This window comes from Lathamus discolor, chromosome 13, assembly GCF_037157495.1.
Source record: "Lathamus discolor isolate bLatDis1 chromosome 13, bLatDis1.hap1, whole genome shotgun sequence".
NCBI lineage: Eukaryota > Metazoa > Chordata > Aves > Psittaciformes > Psittacidae > Lathamus > Lathamus discolor.
This window is the reverse complement of record NC_088896.1, coordinates 5,233,596-5,258,627: the sequence shown is the minus strand read 5'-3', so window position 1 is coordinate 5,258,627 and position 25,032 is coordinate 5,233,596. Positions and strand designations below refer to the sequence as shown.

Below are 25,032 nucleotides of genomic sequence, written 5' to 3'. Positions count from 1 at the left end.
AGCATGTCTTCCCTCACCATGGTGCCTATCTGAACTACATTAAACCCTGATGATAATTATGTATAACCCATCTCATGCAATTTTTCCCTTACTCAGCCTTTCCTTTTGCCAGTTTGATAGGCTTTTTTTGTAAGTGATTATAGGATTTTAACAAGTGCTATCCAGAGGGACCCCACAGAAGTTCATCTGAAGCATATTTTTGCCTCTAAATCCTCTTTAGTTGCAAGTTTTTCTCCCCCTTCTCGTTTGCTTTGAGCTGAAAGGAGCTGGCAGGGCTGGCTGTTGCCCAGAGCCAAGAGGCATTAGAACTAGCCTGGCAAGAGGCTTCTCTTCCTTGATGGGACTATTCTCGAATGAAAATCTATGTGGATTTGCAGGGCCTTCATTAAGTGAGCCACACGATTAATAAAAAGGTGTGTGTTGCAAAGGGTCTGTTTATCCCAGTGGTGACAGAAGCCAGAGTCCCATTGCTGTCACGCAGAAGCAATCCTACAGCAGATAATGCTGATGCGGATGAAAACCTTACAGAAGACTCCACAGCCTGAAGTCCTTTGGATTTTTTTTTTTGCCAAAGTCACTAACATTGATGCATCATTTAATTTAGTTTCATTTCTGGGGCTCAACTGCAAATTCCTGACCCATGAGGGCAGCAGTTGCGTGCCATGAGCCCATGCTCTCCAGGCAGTTAGACCTGAGTGTGTTATTCCTTTACAGCCTGCTTAGATCCTTTCTGCACCATTGTTATGTGCTGCTAAATGGCTGCCTCGTGTCCCACTCCAGAAGGAATGTGTAGTACTGATCCTCAGACTTAAGAGCATTGTGTAAGTGTTTTGGAGGGAGTTAACACAGACCAAAGTCATCTTTGATTTCCCTTGTTGCGCGAGTGCTCCAGCATCCAGGTTATGCTTTGTAATCCTGTTATCCCAGAGCTGCTTCATAACATCTTGCGCCATGAGTCCTCCAAACCATGTTCTTGCAGCTTGTCAAGCTTTCCTTTGCCACTTTCTCCTACGACACCTTTTTACTTCTTGTGTTTTCCTCTCCGAGCTTCTTTTTACACGTAACCCGACCAGGTTCCATCATCCAGTCTGCTGCTTCTGCTCTATTTCCTGTGAAGTCTGAGCTGCTTTTCCAAGTCAGTTGTCCAAGCACTTAATAGCGCCTAATGCATTTTCTTCTCTGTTGCATACTTGAGGGAAACCCTTATATTTCAGGCTCCCTCTCCACCGTTCTGCTGCATGCCAAGATAGTCTGAAAAAAAGAATAATTGTTTATAAAATAGTCTCTTTGCATTATTGGGACCCAAACTGGCCTGTGCAGCTTAGCAGAGGCTAATCGAGCCAGTCATTTCATTTCCCTCATTGGTAGTGGAGACAGAAGTGGTCTCTGGAGAGCAATTCGCCCCAAATACTTTAGGTCTGGATGAATCACTGTTTGAAAAGTACTTGTTCTCTTCAGTTTCTGCTATTTTCAGCCTGCTGGGACTTAAAATTCAGTGTTGTCTTCAAACACTGACACCTCTATTTAACGTACTCGTGTACAGCAGGAATTGCACTTTGAACAGCGATGTTACTAGTGATAACGCCTTGCTAACTCTTAAGACTAGACAAGGTAGTACTGATGCATTTAGGCTAATCACAAGGTGATCTGATTAGCTGATCATATGAATTCAGGCTGATCAGATCACAAGCTCAGGCTTTTGACAGAGCCTGGGAAGTTGCACTGTGTGGAAGGAACTTGTTCCCTGGTTATGCCATGATAAATCTGGAATTCTGTATTGAGTATCTGTATTCATTTGACATTTACATCAGGTCATGAGAGCAGGTTTTAAGCCTTCACTGGCTCTTTAAACCCGAAGTGCTGCTTGCTGCACTGAGCAAGCATTTGTCAGTGGAAAGTCCTTCAGTGGCCTCTGAGGTCCACACACTGCATCCGGGATGCAGCAGTAATAACAGATTGCTGCGCATTTTGCTTGGTTTGTGGTTAATACACAGTGGAACTGAGAAATTGAGCAGACCTATAAATAGGAGGTCTTATACATACACCTGAGCACTGGACCACCTGCAAGGAAACCAGAGCTGGAGCTCAACACCTTCAGCCCCCCATGGGGGAACACCCTGAGCAGGGCAAAGAGGTGAGACCTCCCTTGTCCCCTCCCAAAATAAAGCTGTAGGTCCAGGCAGGAGCGGGGTGCTGCCCATTGGGATACAGCTGCTAGCAGCATCTTTCCGCTTGGAGGAAGGTGCACATGTGGATATGCAGAGGTTTAGCAGTAGTTTGGTGACAGCCAGCCCCAGTGGTGTCAGTCCCACTGTGATGCTCTAGGGCAGTTTTGGGTTGCCTTAACTTGCCACCTTGCTTATAAGGCCCTTGAGAGCGGATAGGCAGGGAGCTCTCCTGCATCAGCCTTTTCCCTGTTCTATTCCCAAATTGGGGACAGAAATAGAAACCAAGTGTTAGCTGAAATCAGGATTTCCTGGTTGGAAGTTGGAGGCTACAGACATTCCAGTTTGGAAATGGGAGAACAGAAGCTGCTGAGTTGCAGGCATGAGCCTGCCCAGCCTGAGCAGAGCCTGCACACACCCCTTTGGTACCTGGGTCACCCCATCATGCTGTAACAAAGGGAAGAAAAGGAGTGTGGATGGAAGGCTAAAAGACAGATTAACGTGTCATATGGGAGGAGGAAATTGAGTTTGCAAGGAAGGAGGAAGAGCGAGTGTAATGAAGGGGCAGGGATATTAGCAGCTGGTCCTCAGAGCACCAGCGCTCAGGCAATGTGGTTTTCTATGGCTCCTTAGAGATGAATAGACTCCAGCAGGTTCTGGCTTTGAAAGATCCCTCACCAACTGTGCTCCTGTGCCCCACAAGTCCAGGGTTCACTTTCTTCTTGTTCTCTCTGGAAGAGACCCCTGAATGCACTTTGGTGATGGGCTAGAGAGAGACAAGGGACAGATCACCAAAGTATTATGGATGTATTACTATGTAAGGAGGTGCAGGCTCCAAGTTACACTTTCTCTGGAGCATCTCTTCCATGGCAATTATCTGCCAGGAGGGACAACTCCTCTTTGCATGTTTTCCTCTCCAACCTGGCCACCTGGTTTTGCAGGACTGGTAGGAACTGCATACCTCGAGTAGCAATGTCTTGGTTTGGACTGGCATAGGTGAGAGGCCAGAAGCAGGGATGAGGTGTTCACGTGCCTACACGCATGAAAGCTCCTGGGCTTCATCCTCTTAAGAAGCCAAGATGAAGAGGCATGGAGGAAAGGTTTAAAGACTGGTCAAGCATGGCTCAATGGGGGTGAGTACATAATACTGCATACTTACATGTTTAAATCAGTCACAGCCTCTCTGCCTTCTCCACATGTAGATCCTGTCAATAGCAGCTTTATTCAGGCAGGAACATAACCTGGGGACTCAAGCACCAACACGGTGTCAGGGGAAGTTGGTGCAAATTGCTCCATCGGCTGGACATTAAAGCGAGGAGTGATATCACCCTTAAAATAAGAAACCTAACGTAATGTGCTTTAATAGCTGAATAATTGCTACGAGCAAAGAAGGAGGCTTTTGTCAAAGAGGATCAGTGGAAGCCAGGAGCGAGTGCTCATGACATCACGGCAATGCACAAGAGCAACTTTATTCTCACAGCTCCATGAAAGTGGCTTGTCAAGCTGCCAGTCCCAGATAACTTGGTGGGAGACGTTAGAGAAGAGTTAATAAGATGATTGATTTACAGCTGGAAAAAATTAAGGAGTCTGCACGTTGACAGGCTGACATTGTTTGAAAGCTCCGCAAGAAGCCTCCCCCACGTCTCTTGAGAAGAAGGTCGAACGCTTCCATCAGTTCTGTGCACCCAAGTTCGGAGCTTACGGCCTTTCAACAGGTATTTTGGGGGAACTCCGCTGGCAGTTTCCCTTCGTGGGGAATGGTTGTGAAACTGTTATCATCCTCATTTAGCCGTGTAAAAGTGGAGCTTCAAACCCGTCCCTTCTGATGGGAAGAAGTGGGTTTAAAATATTTGATTTTAATTTGCCAGCTGTGGATCAGATCCAGAAACCTCAATGAAACTGCTGCATTTCTCGTGGCTGGATTGGAGTGCCCTGTGTTTTCTTTACTTGTTAGGAAAAATTGTCAACTCGGTCTCAACCCTGTATGTATTTTTACTGTGGTTTGCGAGCACAAGGCAAACTAAGGGTCCTTTCACAGCTTTTGGAGCCAGTCCATCCTATTTTTTTAAGAATCTACTTTGTAAAAATACACGTTAAGATCGAAGCACGTGATTTAGCGCGGATAGGAACAAAATCCCACGGACACTGCCTTGTGTCTTTGAGAGAAACAACCTTTATTCTTGGAGTGAAATCTCAGCACAAAGGTAGAGCCAGCTCCAGCAGCCATTTGCACCTTGGTTGTCCTCGGCAAAAGGCACGTGTATGAATTGAAATGGGAGACAACCCTTTGAAGTTTTCAATCCTCAATCACCCATCAGAGTTAAGAACAGGCTTTTATTTTTGGTATCATTCTGCTTTATTTGTCAGTTCTGCAGCTAATCGAAGGGACAAGTCTGGCTTTCAGAAATCTTTCATGGGTTTCCAAAGGCATAAAACAACTTGTTTCAAACTGGATTTGATTCAGGCTACACATGAAAAAGCAGCAGCCTCATAAATGCATGTGCAAACTGAGGGTAATGATGTAAGATGTAATGAACACAAATAAGAAGGAATGACATTTCAGATAAAGAGGAAAGGGAAATAAGGCAAACGTCAGTAATATACACTTTGAGGTAACAACAGATATAGTAATGCTATGTCCATAACTCAACTCTGTTATTGAAGTCACTTAGGAAAGTGAGTGTCTGAAAAACAGCAGCAGGATTGATGAACTCAGGTCTCTCTCAGGAAAACAAGAAGTAAACTCTGTTAGCGTTCACATGAGATAAGTATCAAGCTGTTTGGATTCTGGAGATGAATGGGAAAGACCAAGGTAAACTATAGAGGGAGAACAGCTAAAGAGGCTTGTTGAAAACTTTCTGGTGTTTGAATCTGACAGACTCTGAAGCCAGCTGGGTTTTACCAAGAACTTATCTCTTTATTTAAGACATATTTAGATCTTATCTCCATCAGACAAACTCATTGGTATATCAACAGTCTGTTGAGTTATCCCAACTTTCGGAGTCCTGTGGAATAGATCCACTTAATGAATGCTGCTCTGTGCTAAAAACCTCCTAAACAAACCAATAACAACTTTCCTATGCTCAAAATAGCCCTCTGTTTTACCTAAATGTATGCTGACATGTCAAATTAATTTCATTTCCTCCTTTGGAATAAGAGCCAAGTGATACGTGTGATGGCTCTTGAGTAAGGAGGCTTCTGACAGTGTTTGGATTGATGCTCTAGTAACTTAGGACAGTGCTGTCTGGAGGAAATCACTGTCTGAAAGATGTAATTTGGATACACACTTGGTTGAAAACACCTCATCAGAGCAAAAATGATCCTAAGCCAAGTACCTGATTAGGAATCCAGCAATGTAACATTCAGTAAAGACTGTAAAATGGTACATTTAAGGAGAATACATATGCACAAGTACCACATCAAAACTAATTGACCAAAGAAGTATGGTGTAAAAATGGCTTGCAAGCTAAACCTGGACCAATATTGCAATATAATGCCAGTTCTCAGTCAAATCTTATTTGTGGATATATGAAGATCATTTCTTTGCTTTCTTAGCATGCTTGAGGTCTTGTCCAAAACCCCGTGTCCTACTTTGAATTCAGTACTGTCAGAAAAGGCAAGTTAGAGGCTGGAGGTCAGCAAAGAGATGTGAAGTGCAGGAGGCAGCTGAGGAAGGCCAAGGTGTTTGGTCCAGAGCAGAGGAGTGGGAGGTGACTCCGTAACAGCAAAGAGATACAGGGGAGCAGGAAGAAAAGCCTGTCAGTGTTACTGAGGTTTCTGCAGCCTGGCAGAGAGTTGTGAAGTGACCGGGTGAAACACTTCCCTTTCTCTGCAAAACGTCTTATGAAGCCTCATTAGGAAGTTGATGACAAGTGCCGTTTCCCAGGTGGGCAACAGTGAGGTGTGAGGATGCTGGCCCTGGCATCATCAAGGTTTATACAAGGGCTGTGAGGTGCCACCAGCAGCAAGGGACGTGGCTCTGCAGCTGCCCACCTCTTACCTTCCTAAATAGGCAGGGAAAGGGCAATGCCAGAGCTATCCTGGCCCATTTCTGCAGGAAAAGATTGGGGCTGCTCTCCTAGTGTGACAGCTCTCTTCCTGATGACAAAGCATCCATGTTCTTCATCCATTGGTATTATTTCCATAATACCAATGTATTTATAAGGAAAATATTTTAGTCTTATAGTATTATTTCTTATTGAACATTTTCTAACCGCAATTAAACTATTTCCTTGTGTCCTTCTTGGCTTTTAGTGTTTCATGTTGCTGGCGAGGTGAGGTAGGACCGCTAATGGAACAGGCAGTTCCTTCAAATGCCAGGCTGATGTTTGGGGTTTGGTTTTGTTGTCTTTTAAGTTAAAAGCCCAACTAAATGAGAAGCCAGCAGCTCAGGGGTGGAAGGCACAGGGAGATAATTACTAAGAAGAGCAAAACGGAGGGATAAAATGTCTAGCTTCTGAAAAGTCCTTTTGGTAATGACACAGTTCTGTCTGTTAGGAGATGACAGAATACATCAAGAAATATTTCTGCCAGCCTTAAAGATACTGCTTTAGGAAATCTAAGGTTGCCTAATGGACTGGAATATCATCTCCGTGTTTTCAGTTTCCTCCATTTTACCGAAATCACTCACTTCAATAATTAAAGGATAATGAGCCGAACAGTTTTCCCCTTTATAACCAGCCCTCTGGATAGAGATTCCAAATAATAATTAAAAAAAAAAGGAATTCTGTCTACTGAACGTGCCTGCAGATAATAGGAATATCCTTCATTTTCTCCTCTCCTGGGGTTTCCTAGCTGCCATTTATCAGTCAGCTGCCATACTGTGGGGATGTTATTAGGGGCCAATGAAGAGGCTGCCCTCATTGCAGGATGATCCATCAAAACCCACGGTCCCCATACAGTTACGGTCTCCCTCCTAGGAAATGGGTTCATATGCATCCATGTAGAGAACCTCATTGATTAGATAGGAAGAAAAATGGGCTAATCCTAATTACAGCACTTCTTAAACTTTTCCTGACCTCTCCCCAATGCTGTCACCTCTTGGACCTGCTCCCTTGCCCAGCCTGCAATGAGGAGCAGGGAGAGGCAGGGCTGGGGAAGCCGAGGAGTGGTGTGGGAAGGGGATTTGACCCAAAAGCTGCACTTCCTGCATTATAGAAAGGGGAAAACTAATAACAGCACTAACAAGCAGCAAAATATCCATCCTTGGAGGCTGGACTAGATAACCTTTGATGGTTCCTTCCATCCCAAACTATTCTATGATCTCTACTGTGAGGGTGATGAGGCACTGTCACAGGTTGCTCGAAGAAGTGGTAAATGCTCCTTCCCTGGCAGTGTTCAAAGCCAGGTTGGACAGAGCCTTAGGTGACATGGTCTAGTGTGAGGCATCCCTGTCCATGGCAGGGGGTTGGAACTGGATGATCTTAAGGTCCTTTCCAATCCAAACCATTCCATGTCTCTATTATCCCTAAATCTTACTGTTCAAATGCACATGGATGGATTCACCGTGTGCCATCACATCAAGTTTCCCTGGAGGACCCAAGACAATGGTTGTGATTTTCACTCCCTCTCCCAGCAGGGACACACAGAACTCACCAATAGGTAGCTCAATGATTTCCTAGTGATGCCCTGCCTTGTACAGGCAGCAGGTCTCCTGGCCCACAACCAGCTTTTTCTTACAAGCACCTTCAAGTACCTTATTGACGAGGGCTGGGCTTTCACATGGTCTGGATTTGAAGTGACTTGTGTAGCAAAAGTGCCAATAAAGGCACATCAGCAGTTGGTATTTTTAAGGGGGCAAAGTTCTTTCTGCTTTACTCCTAAAAACTGCCCAAAACCCATCCCCTCCCCTCATCACAGTCGGTTTCCCCTGGCCACTGGGGGCATAAATAAATGAGTTATGAGTTTTTCCAAGCAGTAAACTGGTAAACTTGATTTTAGTTTAAAGAAACCCAGCAGTATCTAACGCTTTCCATGCTGGAGTTTGGGAGCTTTTCCGAGCCATCAAATATTCATTTTAGTTGTAGGGTTTTTTTCCATTAGGTCTTAATTCTCAATATTTTATAAGAAGTTAAATTATCCAAGAGAACTGAGATTTCCTTTTTTGAGGAGAAAACAACCCAAAAAGCGTTTGCCCAATTAGAAAATGACCATCAAGCACAGAGTGCAGAGAACATTGCTGAAGGAGACAAGTGATGAGCACATAGGGTACTAAGCACAAACTTAAATCCAGAACTGTTTGTTTTCCTGCAAAGAGGATCAGGTTTAAGAGCTGAACAGATTGAGATTCATTTACATTCCTTTATCTTTCACCCCAAAGGCAAAACTGTGCTCCTTATTCCTTCCTTTCAATGCTACTTTCTTTTCCAGGTCTTATTTGCTGTCTTGAGGTCTGCTTAGTCCCCAGGTAGGAATTTCACCCCCTGGAAAAGGGAAGGAGAGAGAAACAGAGATATTCTGTGACCCAGATGTGGTACATAACGGACATAGGTGGGAGGTAGTGGCCCGTGGGCACCCATGTGCATCGTCTTCAGTGCGAACACAGAGATTTATTCCTGTCTGCTCCAGACTGAACACCAGCAGTGGAAACACAACTTTAATGTGTCTAACCACAGAAAAATTTCTCCCATGACCCACTTCTGTATCAGGACTAGTCAGCCTTTCTTCTGACACATCCAGGGCATCACAGTGCCATGAGATGTCACCTAATTGTCCCCATGGAGGCACTGTTCTGCCTCCCTCTTTGCCTAGGAGGAGAGCTACAAGCCAGGGAGCAGCACTCAGCACACACAGCTCATGACCAATGAACACTGCTATAATGCAGCGTGGTGGGGTTTGCTGTTTGCCATAACCTTCCTCATTAATTACACGCAGTTTAAGGTTATTAATTATGAACCCAGTTGTCAACATTAAACTGTTTTACTGTCCAAAAGGCAAAGCTGGATGGATGCAAAGAGCTGGAGATCCTTCCCTCCCATGAACCAACCACCCTCTCTCAACACCACATCCATCCCCACCCCCTGTTTGTCCCCCAATTTGGGAAGGAATTTGCATTCTTCCTCTGAAAGCATTAATTGAGAGGAGAACAAACGGAGTCCCAGGCAGTCTGAACAAGCCTCATTACTGTCTGAGGCTTGTTTTGAATCAGCGTCCATCACAACAACAATCGCACCGCCCTGGCCCAGCACCAAAGCGGTACTGGGAGTGCTGGTGGGAGAGATGGTGGTTTTGTTCTCTGGGAGTCAATTGTGCACCTTTAATGATGACTATTGCAGTGTGATTGCTGCACAGCCCAGTGCGTCCCTTCCTGTATTAAGCCCTTATTACCCAGCAGCAGGATAGAAACCATGGGCAGGGATGTACCCCTCCGTGCTGCTGCCCACCATGCAGTGGGGCTCTCAGACAATGTCATGCTTCTGTGGCTGGAGACCACCCGCAGCAGGAGATGCCACTTGCAATTAGGTTGTGTTTGTTTTCTGCCTTGCCTGACTTTGCCCCAGCTGGAAGAGGGCTGCAGGGTGGGATGTGAGTTCTTTGCAGAGAGCCTTGGCTGCAACGGATGAGGTGCCTTCTGCTCCTCTGCATGGGAGGACGGAGAGCTGCTTGGTGGCACAGGGAGGGCTGCACAGGTTTTCAGCTTGGCTTTGCAACAGCTCCTGGTGGCTTCTTTCCTCTTGCTTCTCTCCTTCCCTTTCCTTCCTCCCCCAAATTTCCATCTTCAACTGCCTCTGAACTTGTCAGATGGGATGACCTCATCTAGCTTCAGGCCTGTTAGATGTCTAAGTGAGGTACACAAGTCAATGTGGGGAGACAGGAGTCTAGGGGCTAAAGATGTACCTGCCTTTCCCCATTGCTTTTATGGAGATCAACCCATTGATTTGCTTTCCCTCCTGCCTAACTCATAAATTGCTACATCATCCTAAGCTGGCTGGTGTTTCTTGAATGGGTGAGAAGGGTGCAAGGGAAGGAAAGAGAGGAGGGGGCTTTGCAGCAACATCCAAGACTGCTTGGGCACGGAGATTTTGCTTTTAGCCCACCTCTGCTTGCTTTCAAATAATAATAAGAGAGCTGGTGAGAGGACAGCACCCGTGGATCAGTCTAAGTGCTAAGGCTGCTGCTCGTGGGGCCAGCAGACTTTTCCCCTGATGTTGGACCAGCTCTGTGGATGATCACTGAATTCATAAGTAGCTTAGGGAAGTTCTTGTTGGAGGTAAAAGCAATGATTTCAACAGCTTTCTTTGTGTTTGCTCTTTGTAACCTATGCTGAAATCCCAGCATGTAAAATAAGAGCAAAGGAGCTGTGCCTAGCATGCTTTGGGATAAAGACTTGCACAGCCTGGGCTATCCAAGTGTGCAGCTCATCACCACCGTGGTTCTTACACAAGCGCCCAGCTGACACAAAGTGGTCCTCAAACCATTCAGTTGTGATTGTTTTCTGTAAACATTTACAACTAACAAAATGTGCATGTGTACGCTCAGCAAAGGACCAACGAGAAAACCAGCAGCTGCTCCCCGCGTTCCTGCTGCAGCCTGTATATATTCCAGTGCTTTTTAAAGCATCTATTTACATTTGCAATTTGGATCTCTCTTTGCTTCCTGGGGATACGTGGCCAAATCCAGTTCTGGTGCAAAGAGGGTGCATTGCCCTGACATCAGCACACTCCTGTCTGCCAGGCGGGAGGATGAGCTGTTTGCTTCTCCATGTACACATGTGGGTCTCCTGCTTTGCTTGTCCTTATGAAACAAGCACCTTGCTGGAGGTACTGGCAGACCCTGTCAGGTTGGTGCCTTGTGGTCACCCACAGCATCACCCGCACCCAAGTCATCCCTTAGGGCTCTCTCCCAGGCAGGCAGGGATGCTGCTGCTGAGCCAGTGCTGCCCGGAGCACATCACGTAAGCTTATGTGGGAAACCACCTTGGACATTCCAGCTTCACCTCAAACAAGCCTGGCAATGCTGTAGCTCCTCTGCTGTTAAATAAGAGCATGGATACTCATAGGGAGACAGGAATGTTTTATAGCTGCGTAAATGGTGCTGGGTTCAGCAATGAGCACAGGCTCACCACAGAGGGGCCGCAGGAGACAGTCTGGCTTTCTGCTCAGCAGGAACCAAGGCTCAGCTCTTACTGGCTTCTTCTGAGGAGTAATGAAGCAGCTACTGAGCATAGGCTGTGAGGAAAGAAAGTGCTGTCTGGCTGCTCCATGTTGGGCTCTGGAGAACAGTACTTTTATCAGACAGCGTGTGATAATTTCAGTCTTTCTCTGCTTAATGTTTTCTCAGAGCAGCACAAACCCCATCTCATTCCCTACCAACTGCTCATTCGGATAAGGTCTCATTGCCCAAAGAAGCAGTTTTGCCAAAGAGAGGGAAAAAAATACAGTTGTGAGTATCCTCCTGGGGTAACAGCTCGGGAAGGCTCCATGATGCCAGGATACACATCCCCACTCTGCCCTATGGGACAGTGCAAAGCAAGGTGCCCCCAGCCATCTCTCTCCTCCCAGCTTCAGGTGGACCTTGTATTAAAGTTGCCCATGGGTCTTACTGATGGGAAGACAGTGCGAAAGCATCCTCTCTCCTGGCAAGTGCTGTTGGACAGGGGAGTCTGTGCTCTGCTGAGATGTTGGGACCAAAGCTCTCTCAGAGCATCATGCACAGAGCAGTAGCATCCCCCAGCCACGTCCCAGGGGCTCAGCCCTCGCTGGAATGGGGATCACAGCACAAAGGGACAGACATGACCGTATGGCTGTTGGTCTCTCATGGGGCTTTGAAAGGAAATTCCCCTGACCAGCAGTGCTGTATTGTGTCATGGGTTAAATGCCTTCTGAAGGGCAAAGCCAAAGCTCATGGGTGTGGATTACAGGGAAGTTTGGATGCTGTCTACAGGGTGAACCCTTCACTCTCTACCCAGTATAAGATACGTGAAGCTGCTGAGACTGGTTTCAGGATGCCAGAGTGTTCTCACTTTTGCTAACAACATATCCTGAAGCTGCAGGTGGTTGAGATACGTGGTCAGTAGAAAAGGAAAAAGACACTCTGCTGCTCTGCCTAATGCCCCCGCTTCCTTTACCTCTCTTTTCAATAGCTTTACATGGAGAGGATCCTCAAAGCAAAGGGCACACATTTACATTTCTGGTTTATTCCAGATGGTTTTCTGTTGGATGGGAAGATAAAAACCCCTTAGTCTACAGCGAGGCATTTACTGATCCTCCGCATGAAACAAAAAAGCTGCAGGGTTTAGTTTAATGCCAGAACAATCCAGGGTGCGTTTTCAGAGCATTGCCCTAGGATCAGGATTGGGATTGGGATAGCCTGTGCAATGTGTTAAAATACCCTATAACTCCTTCTACTTCATAAACCCAGGTGATGCCCTGGCACAACTCGGGGATCTGCTCCTCTCTCCCCGACCGGCCTCCTATTCACTTTACTTTGATGCACCACAGCAGGTATTGTGCATGGTTGGTCACCTTAAATGGCTCCTTAACAGCAGAGATTTAATGAAATTAACAGGTTCAAGAACAAACGTGAAAATGAAGAGAAAATAGGCCTGGAGTGTTAAGCATAAAAGAATCCATCACTTTAACAGTGACATTAACAAATGAAGTTCATCGCTAATTTTCCAAGTGACCAAGCCTGATCTCTGATGGAGATGTAGGGAATTCCAGTAATTCTTTTTTAATTTAATGATGGAAGATGGGAATCGCTCACCAGTAACGTGGTGCTGGGCTGAGGAGGAGATGCAATTCTTTATGGAAGACGTGTTTTGTCTTGGCGCAACATCGATATGAGCAGAGACCGAGACTGAAGAGAGCAAAGTGCAGCGGTGTTTTAATCAGGTTTTAATTCACAGGCTCAGAAGAGCCTGCTGGTCAGCTTTGCTTCAACATGGCAGCACCCCCAGAGAGGGAATAAGGAGTGAAATGGTGTAAACGAGTGTAATTTCATAGCAGTTAACAGCAAGAGCCCAGAAAGCTACATTGTTTTTTGCTTTAAACCCCCATAGATAAATCTGTCCATTTTGTGCTTATGTGAATCTCTGCTGAATTCCTGAAAATCTCAAGTTTACTTACATTTGTATTGCTGTTTGCCTCTGTTAACCGTCTGGTTTCAGCCGTGTGAGTTATGCTGTGCATCCCATGTCAGACCCTGCTTCCAACCCCAGATTTCGTAAGTAAGCTTTGCAAAGAAAGGAGATGGGAGCTGTTGCTGACTACAGCATCTCACTCCATCAGTGTGTGATGTGGAGGAGCTTATGCACTTCTATAGCTGCTTTATTTTCTTCTTGCTCACCTTTTGAAGCTGCTGTCCCTGCATATTCTTCCATATGCAGAAGTGTCTGTGGCTGATCCAGTTACTGCAGAGGTGTTTGCTTGTGTAGGCAGATGTCTTCCTGGTAGAACGTGCTTGTGCATTTGTATGGGATGTGACAGGGCACGCTGTGCCACAGCCTCAGTGCAAAGCAGTACATTGCTGCTGGGTTTGCATACATCAGTGTTGCTCTGCTGCAAGGGTGCCCTGTACAACACAGGGACCAAACCTCGTGATGGAGATGTTCCTCGCTGCTCTGTGGTCCTTATTTATGCATTACAGAGCTAAATTTACAAGGGATGATTTTTAGACACCGCTGATGAACACAAGTGTGCATCTGTGTCACCTGAGATAGACCTTGTCCTCCGAAGTCCTATATATCAAAGGCAACTTTTGCTCCAAAGAGCCGGCAGTAATACCTGCCTGTTTGTGGTTACAGACTAACCCGGCACTATGCAGCTTCTCAGTGCATTGTGCATCCCAAACCAGTATCAGCTTGTATTGCTTTGTGAGAACCAACACACCTGTAATACACTTCTGAGACTGTAACCAGCACTTGGGGCATGCAGGGTGGGTTCACGTGCTTGTTTCCTATGGTGTTCTGCATGGATCTGTGACTGGTCCTGCTGGAAATGAGAGCATCTCTATATCACCCAGTTGCACTCACATTCATACAAGCAGGCTGTGTGGCAGCGGGGTCTGTCACCTGCCTGAGCAGCACAGCAGGTCTCAGCTCACTGCCTAGCTATGGGGGTGTCAAGATGAGTGGGGAATCACACCATTCATTATGATGTTTAGCCGCTTTTCGGCATGTGTAGGAGCTGTCCTAACTGCTCCAACACCCAGCAGTGATTTCCTGTCCTTGTAATAGCAGAGCACTGTTTCTCAGCAGTTTTGAAGGAAGCAAGAGTGGGGCTGTTAATGTGAGGGTTAAGTTGTCTTAACTCACCTGAAACAGGTTACCCAGCATTTTAAGAGGAGAAGCCACCACTGAGGAGTTGGTTGAAATCCACAGTGATTTCTGTGCTGTTCTAGACAACACATTCAGCTCTGATACAGGAAACTTACTGCAAAAACCTTCCAGTCCTTTTGTGGAGGATTTAGCAACGGATGAGCATTAAAATCCTCTTTAATGCTAATGGGAACCCAACCTCTCAGCTCAGTGGATTGTGTCTGCATTCGGCTTAACAGAAACAGTGTGGGAATACTGGCAGAGCTCTCCTAATGTGCTATTCTGGTCCAGCTCTGCTTCATGCTTGTACAGTTAAACCATTCCCTGCGATGTAAGGGACCATATGGGAAGTGCAGCTTTGCTGCAGCTGCCTGTGCGCTGGGACTTGAGTGTACGCAGTTATGTCTGTGGGTCATGTTGGTCTGTCCAGCAGCAAAAGGCTTGTGGGTTCCCATGGTGCGAAGCTGAAAAACTCAGTCATCTCCTCCTCTCTCCTGGTAACTGTGGGGAGAGGCAATAGATTCTGAGAGAGGGAAAAGGGTGCTAACAGCACTCTTGCTGCTGCAGTGGGTACCTGAAATGCCATTAACACAATGACACGTGGCAGTGTCCCAGCGCCAAATAATCCTGAAGGACTTTGCTTTGGGTATAGTGAAAATGGCTTTGCCCTCTCCAGCCAGGCTGGCTGCTGTGCTCCTTCCCAGTGGCTGATGCAGTTATCTCTGCTCTGCATCGGGGAAACTGAGGCGCTGCCATGGCAAACCCAGACTGCACAACACACTGGTCCATGGAGCTTGGAGTTACCCCATTTAATAACCCCCAAATGATTTAAAATCAAGGCCCTCAGTGCCATGGGTTAGTGGTGGCCTTTGTAGTGCTGGGACAAAGGTTGGACTTGATGATCTTAAAGGTCTTCTCCAACCTGATTGACTCCATAGAGTCAACTTGACTCTATAAACCCAGTCAGACTGTGTAGCTCTCCGGAGGAGAGGTGTCTGTGGTGTACCCAAGGCTGACAGGAGGCAGGGACATGAGCACTTTGCTCTCTTTGCCAGGCCTCAAGGACATGGCAGGCACACCCAGCAGCTCCCTAAAGGTCCCGGGTTCCCCCATTGAGGCTGGCAGGGCAGGACAGGGCAGGCAGCACCAGTACTGGGTGCATGGCTCAGCCCAGCTGCACCGATGCTGCACTGGTCACAAGCAGGGCGGTTTCTGCTCAAAGCCTCAGTTTGATTTAGTTTAGGTTTCAGAGGCAACGTGTAAACATTCCCAGTGAGGACTCTTCTTCCAAGGGTCTCAGCCAAGTGGGGTTTCCTCCTCCGTGTTTATGGGAAAGCATTTTGTTTAGATAGAAAAGCAAACGAGCAGATCCCCGCATTCCTCCCTGGCACATCTGCCCCTGCTCTCCGGCCTCTGGGATGGGAGATTTAGCTCAAACTCAGGGGAAACCCGCATTAAAAGTTCCTTATCGAAGTCCCAGCAGTGTGCCTGTGGGACATGAGGCACCGGGGGCCGGCTTAGGAGTTGGGAGAGGGTGGGAGACACCATTGGTAATGCAGCCTGCAGTGCAAGGGTTATCCTGAGACTCATTACAGCAGATAAATGCTTCTCCTAAGGAGTCTTCTAGCCCATGACTCAATACCACAGCCCAGGAAGGCGAGAAAATGTGGTATTTCTTGTACTGTATTGTTGGGGACTAGGAAAGAAAGAGGTCGTTTGGATTTTGCCCTTCAGGGCTACAACAAGGTTGAAAATTCACCTCTGTGTGAACACCAGCAGGCAGATTTACACCCATGAAGTACCACTCAAAGCAGGCTTTAAGTGAGAATTAATTGGTATCTATACCTCTGAGCAGGGTGGATTTCCCCTGGGCCGGAATAAGTTCTGCCTGCGCCTTTCATGGAGTTATTATTTCTTTCATTAAAGGGGGAAAAAACCAGATGAAAATCTCTACTGAGAGCAGCTGGGTAACTTTTTGCTCTTTTCCTTATAACAAACTCAGGCCAAGATCTGGTTGCTGGCAAGCAGAGACCCAACATCTGCAGGAGGAGAGGCCTTTGGCCTCCTCAGCTCGCTGGAATTTTCCAGCTGATGTGAAATACTTCCTAAGTTAATGACAGTGTCTATGGGGCAGGGATGGGGTAGCTGTGTGGTCACTGCGCGGGTACATGGCTGAGTACCACAGGGCAAGTGAGTGAAAGAAAACCCAGCCTTGTGCAGAGCTGGACTTCACAACCATGCTGAGGGGGCAGGTTTTCTTTACGGGGCTGGTCTGAGCAATAGGAGCCTTCTAATCTCATGTTGGCTTTGATAATTTGCTCCTTGGTTTAGGGGACCACGATAATGGAAGGGTCTGATATCACTCCCGTGCCACCACTGACCTCAAAAGATCCACCATCAGCCATAGACGCTGATATCATGGTGTCCTCAGCAAGTCAATAAAGCTGTTTATCCCCATGCACACCTTGGGAAAATGAGGCCCAGAGCTGACAAGTGACTTCCCAAACTCGCCCATCCAGCAGCACCGTCAGCTGCCTAAGGGCCAACGTATGGCCATGGTCTCACTGGAAGGGCTGGTCCTTCACCTCCTGTACCTTTGTGGTTTGGTTCCAGATGAAGCCTGAAAGTCCTTCTATTGCTGATTGATGGCTCCAGTGTGTAATGAGACAGAGGGACATACCCAGGGTACCCGCAGAGCAGTGATCATGTTTCCATTGGTATTCACTGAGGGAGAAGGTGAGGAGCGAAAGCATCAGGACAGATCTCACCTCTAATACTGCTCAAGCTGAAATCCCCAGACAGAGGCATGGGGAGGTCCTGAATTAGCTCAGATCAGCCTTGGAGACCAACTGCCCTGGAGCAGTGATCCAGCAACTCTCAGCTCCAAGCCCCTTAACCCACCTCTATCCATCTCAAAGTTCAACCACAAAACAAAGGGAGCCGGTTCTGGATCAGGGACACGCTGGGCATCCACAGGAAGGAGGCAGCTCAGGGGTTAAGGCTCTTGGCAGCATTTCACTTGTACAACGCAATAAAATATTTTATGACATTTTTACAATATTGTGCAATGGGATCTTGAGACCTCAAAAGAAAACACTATGTAAAAGTAAGATGCAGCAGAGCGGAGCAAGCCCAGCAGGTACGAGTTTATCTCTGTTCCTCCATTCTCTTGCTGCCCTCACCGCAGGCAGGAGCATTTGCTCCCCACACCATGGTCCAGCTCAGTTTCCCCAGTGCTTCCCAGCACATCTGGGCCGGTTTTATGTGTGTGCCACATACTTCCATAGTGAGCACATATTACATGTTGCTACAAACAGCCCCAATAAATGTGGGAGCCAAGTGCGCCTAAATATTACAACATATTAAACACCTCTGGGCCTGATCCATAACCTTGTAATTGGTTTAAAAATAACAAGACTCATCTTTAAATGGGATTCCATGGTTGCCATTGTCCATCAGGTTGTTTCTGAGACAGATCATTGAGGCTGTGAGAGCATCCTGGGGAACTGCCGCTGTCCCGGGGACAGGACACTGGACTAGCTCAGTTGGTCAGGACCAGAAGGGTCATTTTGATGAACTTCTGCTATCGCTCCAGAGCTGAGAGTCCTCTTTGAATGCATCAGATAGGCAGAAAATCTCTGCAAATCTGTCTGCAAGTCCAAGGTAAATTTGACCAGGACTGCTCCTAACACTTGGAGACCAGAAATCACTACTTAAAACATCCAGGAGCTTCAACGCTAACCCCCAAAGTTGCACGGTGGAAGAGGAATCTTTAGCTCCTCCGTATATGATCTTTCCCCATTTCAACCCTTCTGGTAACAATGTGGGACAGGAATGTAGTTTTATAACAGAGGCAGCAATGAGGTTCTTCTGTAATCACTTTATCCAGGAACTGACACTCTAAGAAAAATCCCAAATATCACAAGACTTGGCATAAAATTGTACAAATTGGCAACACTACATTCGGAATGAGGCAAGCTAAGAAAAGCCTAATCCAATCTTATGCTTTCCAGTACCAGCATAGCAGCAGCAGATTGCCTAGGGTGGTTGGGATAGAAGCACTTGTTCCTGCATGGGACGTGTTTGGGCTCTCAGCAGAGCAGAGAGGGGGTTTCAGAAGAAGCCCCAGCATCTGAACTTCTGCAGGCAGGGACATCCAACGTCACGGCTTATTTAGCTGATCAAACAGAGCAAATCCCTCTCTCTGATCCTGCTGATGGCTCTAAATTGCTTTAACCGTTGTGAAATGAACCACACAATATATTTTCAATGTAAGCAATTTTTTTCCCCTTCCTTTTTAACAGCTCTTTGGCCTGAACTTCAGCTCCCTTGGAAGCTACTGCTGAGAAACCAGTGTATGTGAAGACACACCTGAACCGGTTTTGCTCTTTCGTTTCTTCCTGTTGACTATTAATGTGCTTTTTATTACCTGGCTCAAAGCTTCCTTGCTGTTTGCGCTCACATGAAGGCACCTCTGTTCGGAAGTGTGTAATGACAGCAAAAGGGATCTTTCTGGGGTCAACCACCAAGCTGATGATCCTGCTCCCTGCAGATGGGAAGCCTCTCGCTCTTCCCAAAACAGGGTCCCCCTTGGCTGCCCTATGGGAAGTGCACGGGAGAAGCTGTCACCCATCCTGTAAATCCTTGTTGTGTCAGCTCCTGCCTTTCTGCAGCACCACTTCTTGGTGCCTAAGAAACTCCGTGAGTAGAAACAACAAGTTGTGCGTTGAATTGCGATAAACCGCCGTCACATTTGCTGCTCTATTGCTCAAAGAGTTTTCCTCACTCCTTCCAGCTTTGAGGGTCTCCTCTCCCCTCAGACTTCATATTTTTTTTGCAGCACTTCTGGAACTGGGTCAAACCTGGTAAAAGATCTTGATATCAAAAGCTTGAGCAAAACCCACCTGTGACACTGCTCGTCAATCGCAGCAAAGCTTTTACTACTGGGAAAGGTGCTATTTGAAAGCCCCAGATTTCCTCACAGTGTGAATTTTCCAGCCAGATGGTTCCAAATCAATTCAAATTTGTCATCAAATCTCAAACCCCAAAACCAACAGGGAAAAAATGAAAGAAATCCAAGCCATACCTTAGCCATATCTAGCTACATCTCCCTTAAAATGCTACTTTACTCTGCTTTTCACGTCAAGGTCGTAGCAAGTATCTCTATTTATGAGTTTGCCTTGGAGATGTTTCTGGTATTACAGACTGGCTCCCGGAGTCTGTGTGCAAAATCCTGGAGGGATTTGCTGCTGGAAAACACCATCTTCCCTCACAGAGGTACTTCCTGAAGGGATACCTTAAGCCGTGACTCCTCACAAGCCAAAGAAGCACTTCTCTGGGGAGCTGCTGTTGGACTGATGTTGTTTTACTGGGGAACCTGGGCATTATCCTGCTCACACATGTGTATCCTGGCTATCTGTGGGAATGGGTGACCTGGTGAGTAAAGTATCTTAGTATTCATCCATCCTTGGCACAATCTGCCTCTCACCTTGGTATCTGACATCGTTTATTGGTGAAACTCTTCCAGAGCTGCAAAACCAAATCCATCTTGCAGCAAGAAAGGCTTTTTGAGTTATTAAGAGGTTTGGGTAGAGAGCAGGAGCCCTGCAAAGCCAAAGCTCAGCTGCATTAGAGTGAGGGACACTGCTGGGTGATGACAGTGACAAATGTTCTTACCATGAAGGGAGCACTTCCATGGGTTGCTTCTCCACTGCCTTCAAATCTCTGTCAAATCACAAACCTCAACACATTAAAAACATTAAAGGAAATAAGGAAAAGCTTTGGTTTGGAGAAAACAAAGGGGTTTTACCTACGTATTTATCCAAGTCCCCCGCCAGCATCTCAGAGTGCTCACCCTCACTTCTTGGTAGCTTTTCCCACTCCAGGCTTTGGAGATGCGCGAGGCTCTTGGCGCCTCGGTTTGGGTTCCCAAAGCACCTGCAGATCATCCGGAACAATTCTTCTTCCAGGGATCCTTGCAAAGCATCTGGTGGTGGCAGCGGCTCTCCCAGGGGAGCTCAGAGCGTGCCTGGACACCTCCCTTGGCTACCGTGGCGCCCAGGCCAGCTGCTATCGATGGCATCAGAACTTGGATTACATCGATCCCTCTGACATTGCCCAACTGAAACCCTGCTCCCCGAGGGAGGCTCAGCTTAGTTGACTGTGGTTATTAATATTGTATTATCAGCAGCCAGATGGTCCAGAGACAGGCGGGTTTCATACATTTTACTGATGTCCTTCAGTGGAAAATTATTTCCACTTATCTTTCGTCCTCATATACTTCAGGTAGCACAAAGTTTAAACAGCACCCTCCACTGTGAACAAAGTCACCACAAAGGAGTGCCTGGCTGGAGAGCAGAGGTGAAAAGGTGCCTGTGCAATAAGGGTAGGTCCTTCCTGCCAAGCCTGGAAAATGCCTGGAGTGACTTTACTGGAAAGATTCTCTTTTTATTTCACTTTTCCTGACTTTATGACTGATATTCTAAGAGATTGCAGTGTTGGGTGCTAAAACACAAAAGCCCCCAAAGGCATCACCAAAGACTTCCCAGGTAAAGCCTCCACATGCAGACAGACAAGATCTGCACAAGTCCCTGCACCCATAAAAGCCTAAAACTTATAGTGGATAAACAGAGCTCAAGTGAGAGAAAGAGCATTTTTAACAGCACGGTGCTGAGTGACCATGGAGAGAGATGCTTCTGGGAGGCCTTTAACCAAGAGGTTTCTTGGCTCCTGGGGTAGATTCAATCCAAGGGATAGCCAGATGTGTACCTCTTCATAGGTCATTTCACTTGATCCTGGTTCCAGCATTGTCCATTTGCTCCTTCTACACTTAAGATGCAATTTTTGGTTGAGATAAACAGGAAGAACACCCTGGGCTTTATATTCCCAAAGGAATTGCCCTGCATCACTCCATATGCCCCACCTGAAGTCTCCAGCATTGAGCTCTGACACCAGCTCACCCCATGGCCCATGGCATGTCCCTGCAGCACCTCAGTGCCTATATTGGTACCCCAGCACCACCCCTACCCCATACAGCATCACAGGGTCTGCTAGGGTTTGTCCCACAGCAAAGCATCTCTCCAAGGCATGGTGGTGACAGAGTTATCTGATGATAAGCTAACACCTCCCTCAGAGTGTCACCAGTGTGTCAGGTTGGGAACGCAGACCCCCGTCGTTAACTCCCTTCCTAATGAGAGTTGCTGCTGACAGCTCCAGTGTGATCCTAGGGAAGGTTTATGGGTGGGATGGAGGCTCAGGGGATGTGGATGGGGTCTCAGGAGAAAGTGCCGGTGGTACCAAGAGCTCTGGGGGATGAGCTGTACCCAGACTTATGATGTGATATAAACACAACCACCCTGCTGCTCCTGTGCAACTCACAGCTTTGGCCCAGGCCCTGTTTTATCCCTGCAATAGGAAGGGTATAATCTGGGGTGAGGCAGGGGTGTTGCTGGGCTTTCACCCAACCATGTGCCAAGGTAGGGTGTTGGGCAGGCAGGACAATGGGGCAAACCTGACTGCACAGCTCTGGCCCATGCTGGGCAGGTGCAAGTCATCTCATGATGGAAAGGCCACCAAAGAATAGGTAGGATACCTCTGTATATCTAACAACATTGATAAACTACATGACAAGCTGTTGATCCTACTGAGTATTGCAGGGGTTTATTGTACCCTGGGGAAGTTGTGGGGACCACAGCTCCCCTAAAAGGAAACAGGCATTGCTAGAGCGTAGGTCTTATCTCAGGCATGGATTTAGGGGCAAAGTGCTCATTGGAGACAGTAGAGGCAGGCTATATCAATAAGCAGCTATTTAGTGGTCTCAGTGGAGTGCTTGAACTGAGGTGAGCTGAACCCTCTCTCAGTGACAGTGCTCAATCAAGCACAATGACATTTTGGGGGCACTGGATGATTCAGGGCATTTTGTGATTTGCTGCAGAGACTTCTACTCTGTGATTTGGGATTGCTACAAGGTGATCTCGATGAGCTCCACGGGCGTGCAACATCTCCACAGTTGCTCCTTGCTCAGCCCATGCTGTATCAGCCCCAGCGATGGGTCCAGTTTCTGTGGGTACACATGGACCAATCACCCCTTTCCCCCTGCCTGGACCACTGTCCATGGGAACACGGGACACAGATTTGTGCTGGCAGTGTACCTCTCATTCCCAACCCAAAAGCTTTGGTGCGTGGCCATGATATTTCACTGCCTTGTCCTAGCCTGAAGTAGCTCATCCTTCAAGTATTTGCTTCTTAAAGTTTCCCTTCATCCTATGACCATCTGAAGAAGAGTCACATCTCACACACCACCAGAAGCCAAGCTAGTCAAAAGCACATTGCTGCAAAGGAAACCAGCTCTGGGCTGTGCTGAAGCCCTGGTGTCCTCAGTGCTGCCTGCTGAGCATCAGACACATCATTCCAGGTGGTGATGCCATGCTCAGGGCCATGCTCCAACCTGGCAGCTGGGACCTGCACCATGATGGAGCAGCTAAGCCCTGGTTTAGTTCTTCCCACTGATCCACCAGCAAGGGCTCATCGATGCCCATGCTGCCAGGACTGGTGTGTGCTCCCCAGCCCAGCCATCCACTGGGAACATCACCAGCAGAACAGCAAGCAGATGTCATCCAAGATCATTCATACATATTTCATAGCACCCCGTGAGCCACCCGGTGAGAGACAGAGACCTCAGTGCTGGCTCAGAGCTTATTACTGAGCACGACAAATGCTTCTAATTGGGTTGGTGGCAAGGACAATAGTATTGACAGCAACAGAGAGAATAACCCGCTGCAGTTTATTTGCTTTGCTCTGGGTACCCATGCTAATAAAATGTAAATTGAGGGTGATGGATGGGACTTTGTGGAGAGCTTCTTTGCCATCTTATTAGATTAACATAGAAACCTAAGCAAAGAGGGAGACGTTAGGGAATGAGCCGAAGTTGGCAGCGATGAGCACTGCTCTGAGGTGCAGGCAGCAGTGCCGAAGGATAAACTTGTCATTAAGGTATTTGGTGTTTTCGGCCAGCTGCACCCAAACAGGAGTCATGGAGCAGGGAGGGCAGAGGGATGTTTTCCAGGAATCCAACCCATTTGCTGTTGGATTGCACAACAATCACTGCGCTGATCGTGGACGCTGCGAACTGGGTGCTCTCCTAAAGGGGTTCTACTGCAATAAGCGCAAAAATCCCATTTTTCTCCACCGTCACCCACTGACAGAGATCCCAGAAAATGGGAGAAATAAAACGAATTGGGAGACGGTGCAGGACTCAGGAAGACTTCTGGCTTCTGTTCCCAGTCCTGCTGTGTATTCACCAGACTGACTTCCCAGAGGCTGCAGTGCTGTCCCCGTGTCACCAGGGATGATGTGACACTTGATTTGTTGCTGTTTGCAGAGCATTTTGAGGTCTTTGCTTGACAGGAGCTTTTATTAAAGTTCCTGCATGCTAAGAACTGCCTGGGATGAATAAACACGGTTTAAGAGAAGTAATTTGGGGACATGACAGCAGCTTGGTTCTGTGTGCTTTTGGGTGTGTAATCACGTATGTGTGCCTGTACGAGTGCATGTAGTTCACAAATTCTCCTTCCATTTAGAGGCAGAAGACTCCCATCTGAGCACAAGTGTTGGTATGGCAATATTTTATATGCAAGGATTAATCCTCTTTTCAAGCGGCCCGTTTATTAAAACCCGTTGAGTTTCAATTTTTGAAGCCGGTTCCTTGTGCTGTCATTATCCTCCTGCTGCAGCAGATTAGCGGATTGCTAGGAGGATGCAATTTGAGCTCAATTAATTCTGCTTCAAGTCCCAATTCAGTGTTGCTAAATAGCACTCAAAACCTCTCATCAGGCTACACAGCACTCGGCTGCCTGGGGACTGCATGGTGTGGTCCTGCCTGGCTCTGTCCATTGCTATCCCTTGGCAGGCACAGGTCATGTTTGCACCATTACTCCTGCTTTGCTAAAGGGCTTCTACATGATTTTGTACTCAGTTACTCTAAACTATCTCATGTCCAGGGAGCAAACACTGAGCTGGCCTTGCAAGATACCAACCCCAGCATCCAATTTTTCTTCTCTTCTGTACCACTGCTGTTAAATCAGTTAAAGCAGCGCAGCAATCATATTCATGTCTGCTTGAATACAGCAATGAGAGGGAATGGAAGAGCAAAGTGGGTGAAATATAAAGCAGTGGAATAAAAGCAGTCTGTTCACAAGCCAGGGTTGGGCTTTTTTAAGGTTTTTCCTTGGGTAAGACTTGCCTTGACTGTCATAAGTAGGATTAAACCAGAGCCTTGACTCAACCTGCCGAGCCCAGAGCCTGCAAATCCTCACTCATGGGGTTTGGTTTACACGGGTGGAAATGGGGCTCCTGGCGTGTGTAAAGTGCACACTGTGTAACTCCCCACCGGAGCAGAGCCATCGGCTGCTCCTTCCTCCAGGCAGGAGTTGTCTTTTCTTCATCAGCCTTCGCAAAACCTGTAATATGGGGCCCGGAGCCAGGACTATCCAAATCGTTATTAATCTTGACCTGGTTTACAAACAGGTATCAAATCCACTTCCTTCATTCCTGTCCTTCCTTTCTCTTCCTTCCTTGCTCTCCCTCTTGTGCTCACAAGTACATACTGCACGT

At 47.1% G+C, this 25,032-nt stretch overlaps 1 long non-coding RNA gene across 2 annotated transcripts in view; it reads left to right on the top strand.

Annotated features, from left to right (window-relative positions):
* Positions 1–17,119, top strand: part of LOC136021632 (uncharacterized) — a 44,202-nt gene extending 27,083 nt beyond the window's left edge. The window contains exon 3 of one of the 2 annotated variants that reach the window (XR_010615843.1): positions 17,035–17,119. This is a non-coding gene — a long non-coding RNA (uncharacterized LOC136021632). Of the gene's footprint in view, positions 1–8,534; positions 8,681–17,034 lie in introns of those variants that run through there. The other variant, XR_010615844.1, reaches the window with a different exon arrangement.
* The last annotated feature ends 7,913 nt before the right edge of the window (positions 17,120–25,032 follow it).